Source organism: Macaca thibetana, chromosome X, assembly GCF_024542745.1.
Source record: "Macaca thibetana thibetana isolate TM-01 chromosome X, ASM2454274v1, whole genome shotgun sequence".
Lineage (NCBI taxonomy): Eukaryota > Metazoa > Chordata > Mammalia > Primates > Cercopithecidae > Macaca > Macaca thibetana.
The window spans coordinates 98,726,365-98,732,475 of record NC_065598.1 but is presented as its reverse complement, the minus strand read 5'-3'; positions in this window follow the sequence as shown (position 1 = coordinate 98,732,475).

Here is a 6,111-nt window from a genome sequence, read left to right as displayed (position 1 = left end):
CAAACGGTGAATAACCAGACTAAAATTTTTTAAAAATATAATTTACAAAGCACTAAAAAAATAAAATACTTTGGGATAAATTTGACAAAAGATGTACAAGGCCTGCACACTGAAAAGTACCAAACATAAATTAAATCCTAGCAGTTTTTTGTAAAAATTGACAACCTGATTCTAAAGTGTATATTAAAAAGTCTAAAAGACTAAGAACAGTCAAAACAACATTGAAAAGACAAACATTTTGGAGGAGTTTCACTATTTTATTGTAAGACTTATTATAAAGGTACAGTAATCAAAACACTTTGCACAGAGCATTGCAGTCCTACAGTATTTATCAGCATAAATATAGACAACTTGATCAGTGGAATGGGATAGTGAGTGAAGAAATAGACCCACACATATATGCCAGTTGATTTTTTTTTAAATAGTAACAGAGTCTCACTGTGTTGCCCAGGCTGGAGTGCTAGCGATGCAATCATAGCTCACTGTAACCTTGAACTACTGGGCTGAAGTTATCCTACAGCCTCATCCTTCAAAGTAGCTAGGATTACATGTGCATGCCATCACAGCCGATTGATTTTTTTATTTTTGTAGAGATGGGATTGCCCAGGCTGGTCTCAAACTCCCAGTCTCAAGTGATCCTCCTGGGTCAGCTTCCCAAAGTGCTGGAATTATAATCGTGTGCCACTTTGCCTGGTCCTCCAACTGATTTTTGACAAAGGTACCAAGGTAATTCCATGAGGAACAGATACTCTTTTCAACAATTGGTGTTGGAACAACTGGATAGCCATTTTCAATAATAGCAATACTTACAAGAACCTTATCTCACATCATATGGAAAACTTGGCTCAAACTGTATAATAGACCTAAATTTAAGAAATAAAACATAAAGCTTCTAGAAGAAAGCAGGAGAAACTCCCAGTGACCTTTCATTGATAGAAATTTTAAATTAGAACTAAAAAACACAGGCTCTAACAAGAACAGATCAGATCAATATGTTAGATTTTTATCAAACCTTAATTTTTTTTTCTTTTCAAAAGATACTGTTGATTCTCTGAGAAGGATAAGACAAATTGGTAGGAATTCCAAGCCCCCTCCCTACAACATAAATAAAGACACACACTACCAGAGTACAAGAGACTTGCTTGAAAGCCACACAGCTGAGAAGCTGCAAGTCCACAGTGAGACTGAGCTGGACTAGAACTTATTGTACAGCAAAAACCTGACCTTCATGCTTCTAGCTCTACACAAGATGGAGCAGCCCCATCCCTCCAAGCTTCCCTATTACAACTAAAAAAACCGTAGACACAACACAACAAACATGCATAGGAAGACTCTGAAAGGTAGGAAGACTGAAAGGTAGGAAGAGGTAGACAGACTGCCTAAAGGACCTTGGAACTTACGGAACAACATAGCAGCGAGTTCCCTTGATTTCCTTACTGTCTCCTATATATAATGAACAGGACTCTGGGAAAGCCTCCCATCAGGAGCATCCAACAGTCATGAACATGAAAAGCTTCAAGAAAAACCTGTTTCCTCTAGCCAAGTACAGAGAAAAAGGTTATTTAACAAAAAACATTTTTGGATATGTTTATGCTATCAAGAAAAATCCCAAATGGTACAGTATAATTTCATCTATATAACATTCTTGAAATGACACCATTATAGAGATGGAGAGCAGTTTTGTGGTTGGCAAAAGTTAGCAGGAGAGAAGGAAGGGAAGGTGATTTTGGTTATAAAAGGGTAGGACAAGGAATGTCTGTGATGTATCTTGCCTGTAGTGGTGGTCATAAAAATCAATACATGAGAAAATTGCATAAAACTAAATATATACATGCACATGCAAATGAGTGCATGTAAAAGTGGTGCAATCCGCATAAGGTCGATGGATTGTAGCTATGTCAATTTTCTGGTTGTGATATTGTACTATAGCTATGAAAATGTTACATTTGAGGGAAACTGGACAAATGGTACGGTGGCTATCTCTATATTATTCCTTTTTGTTTAGTAATAGCTTTATTAAGGTATAAGGCATATATTATAATATTTATCCATATAAGGTGTATAATTTTAATACTTTTTGTATATTCACAGGTATGTACAATCAACATCACAAAAAGTTTTAAAATATTTTCATCACATCAAAAATAAACCCCATGCTCTGTAGGTATGACCCCTACCTCTTCCAACCCTAAAGTCCTAACTGACTACTAATCTACTTTCTTTCTCTGTGGATTTGTCAATTCTGGACATTACATATGCATGGACTCATACAGTAAGTCAATTTTTCATTGACTTATTCATCATTGGTATGTCTTCTTTTTAGAGCTGAATATTCAGATCGTTTGCAACATATTTTGTTGGGTATTTTTAGTTTAGTTTTGCTTTTATATTGGTAAAATATACATAACATAACTTTTACCATTTTAGCAATTTTTAAGTATATAGTTCAGTGGCATTAAGTACATTCATATTGTTGTGCAACTAAGTAAGAGGTGGGACTCAACTCTGGAGGCATGGCTCAGACACTGGACCAAATTGAAGACCAGTTAAAACAAAGACAGGGTGGAAGCAGTTTTCAATAAGACATGCTAACCAGTGTACCATGTCAGTATACCATTGTCATGGCAACACCTGGAAGTTATCACCCTTTTCTTTTCTTTTTTTTTTTTTTTTTTTTTTGAGACGGAGCCTCGCTCTGCCGCCCAGGCTGGAGTGCAGTGGCCGGATCTCAGCTCACTGCAAGCTCCGCCTCCCGGGTTCACGCCATTCTCCTGCCTCAGCCTCCCGAGCAGCTGGGACTACAGGCGCCCGCCACCACGCCCGGCTAGTTTTTTGTATTTTTAAAGTAGAGACGGGGTTTCACCGTGTCAGCCAGGATGGTCTCGATCTCCTGACCTCGTGATCCGCCCGTCTCGGCCTCCCAAAGTGCTGGGATTACAGGCTTGAGCCACCGCGCCCAGCCGTTATCACCCTTTTCTATGGCAGTGACCCAATGAACCAGAAGTTACCACCCTTTCTCTAGAAATTTCTGCATAATCCATTCCTTAATTTGTATATATGTAAAAGTGGGTACAAATATGACTACAGAACTGCTTTTGGGCTGCTACTCTGGGCACACTGCATATGGGGTAGCCCTGCTCCACAAGGAGCAGTTCCTCTGCTGCTGCTGTACACTGCTGCTTCAATAAAAGTTGCTGTCTGTATTAGTCAGGGTTCTCTAGAAGGACAGAACTAATAGGATATATATAGGACATCTATAGGCCTTCAGAAGACCTCCACTAATAATTTAAAGGAATCAACACTCAGCCAGAAGTGGTAACATGATGCTGTGGGTGGGAACAGGAGCATTAATTTTTCTCTCCTTTACTATAACACTTATTTTCTGTGGCTTTGGTCAGTCGCCTTCTCCTGGGAACCATCTCTTTTGTCCTTGTTGGGTTTAGAGGCCACTCTAAGGTCCAACCGGACACCATGCTATCATTGTTAATCTTGTTTTCTCTTCTAGTGTGGGTGGGAACAAAACTCTATAGTAAATATTTCAAAAAGTATAGCATCAGAGAATCATCTTCATGGTTGCTAGATTTGTCATCAATATCCCCAGGACAGAGAGTTCCAGCTTCCGGCCTATCCAGAAAATCTCACAGCCATGTCCCCAGACCTCCTAACTAACCATAGTGATCCCAAAGTACCCAAATCCCAACTTGTCAAGTAGAACTCTCTCCCAACTTAATGGACTCCACCTGAATCACCCCCACCACTATTACCTGGACCTGAGAAGTTGATTATCTATATCTCCAGTGCACTAATGATTCTATCTTTTGCACTCACTGTTGGTGTTAATGACAAAAAAGCAGAAGTCTCCCTACGATGATCTGATCCAACTCTAGTTGCCATGTTCTTAAGGCTGCAGCAAGGTAATGGGATTCCACTTGTGAGCAAGGAAACCATATATGGTGCCTTCTCCCGATCAGAACATACGGGACGGTGGGGGGAAGGGAACACAACCGCCTAATCTGGGAAGGTGGGAGTACTGCCCCCTTTTGGAAAACAAAGATTGTTCAACCACCCCCATTAGAACAGGGGAAAAATATCTCTATAGACCTAACTTGGCAGCAAGAATAAACATCCCACCCCATAGAGCCTCTGTTTGTGTCCCAACTGGGCTGATTGTTTGTGGTCATAAATGGGGAAAAGTCACACCTCATAACTACTCCTGACTCTCCAGGGTGTCACCTGTTCTTTTAGGAATAGCTTGCCCATGGCCGGGCGCAGTGGCTCACGCCTGTAATCCCAGCACTTTGGGAGGCCGAGGCGGGTGGATCACAAGGTCAGGAGATAGAGACCATCCTGGCTAACACGGTGAAACCCCATCTCTACTAAAAATACAAAAAATTAGCTGGGCGCAGTGGCGGGCGCCTGTAGTCCCAGCTACACGGGAGACTGAGGCACAATGGCGTGAAGCCGGGAGGCAGAGCTTGCAGTGAGTAGAGACTGCGCCACTGCACTCCAGCCTGGGCAACAGAGCAAGACTCTGTCTCAAAAAAAAAAAAAAAAAAAAGGAATAGCTTGTCCTTATATATAAACAACTTAAAACAGAGGTAAATATACTTTGGTCCCCCTCGCCCCTCCAGGGATCACAGTCTGTAACCCCATAACACCCAAGAACACCAGAAGTAAATGAGCAATTGGGTTAATTCTGGTGCGAATTGGGACAGCAGTAGGACTAGCAGCACTGTGGGGCAGCTTTGCTGACCACAGTCAATTCTAAAAAACTTGACTCAAGCCCTGGAATTCTGAGCCACCAACAGAGATTGGGCACTAAAGAGAATTCAAGAGTCCCTAGACTCTTTGGCAAATGTAATTCTCAATAACAGACTAGCATTAGATTATTTACTAGTTGAACAAGATGGTGTCTGTGCAGTTATTAATAACCTGCTGCACATATATTAACAAATCTAGACAAGTTGACATTAACATTCAAAAGATATATGAGCAAGCCACTTGGTTACGTACATATAACCAGGACACTGACCCCAATTATATTTGGTAGACTATCAAAAATACCTTGCCAAGTTTCACCTGTGTTTTACGTCTCCTAAGACCTTTGATAGCTATCATGTTGTTACTAGTTTTTGACTGTTGCTTGTTCAACCTCTGTGTAAAGTTTGTGTCTTCTAGATTACAACAGTTCTAGATAAAAACAATGCTGGCACAAGGCTTCCAATTCATTCCATCTACTGACCTAGAGAATAAAAGTGTCCTCCTCCGTTCTCCTTGGATCAGGTATCCAGAGATTTTTACTCCTCCAGTGCTAGGCAGGGTATATGCCCATAAACTCAGCAGGAAGCAGTTACAGAAGATAGGCCTCCGTCCTTCTGCAGCCCCTTTAAGATTAAGAAGGAATATTAATCTCTGAGGGAAGAATGAGGTAGAAGGCAAGATTCAACTCCAGAGGTGGGGCTCAGACACCAGACCAAATTGAGGACTAGCTAAAACAGGGACAGTAGAAGCAGCTTTCCATAAGACATGCCAAACAGTGGGTCATGTCAGTTTACCATTACCATGGCAACACCCAGAAGTTGCTGTCCCTTTTCATGTCAATGACTTGATGGCTCGGATATTACCACACTTTTTCTAGAAATTTTTGCATATCCACTCCGTAATTTGTATATTTAAAAGTGGGTATAAATATGACTACAGAACTGCCTTTGACCTGCTACTCTGGTAACACTGCCTATCAGGTAGTGCTGTTCCACAAGGAGCAGTACCTCTTCTGCTACTGTACATTGCTGCTTCAATAAAAGCTGCTAATACCACCTGCTTACCCTTGAATTTTTTTCCTGAGTAAAACCAAGAACCCTCCTGGTCTAAGCCCCAATTTGGGGCTTGCCTGCCCTGCATCACAATTATCACCGCTATATATCTCCAGAAGTTTTTCGTCATCCCAAACTGAACCCAGGATAGAACAATCCTACTCCCTGGATATTAAGGGAACTAAAAATCTTAACACCACAAGAGCTGGTTCTGACACAGATCAAGAGTGATAGCTGGAAGATGTTCTCTGTTAATTCCTGCTACTTGGATTCCTGGCTTTACTGGGTCTGGTTCTTC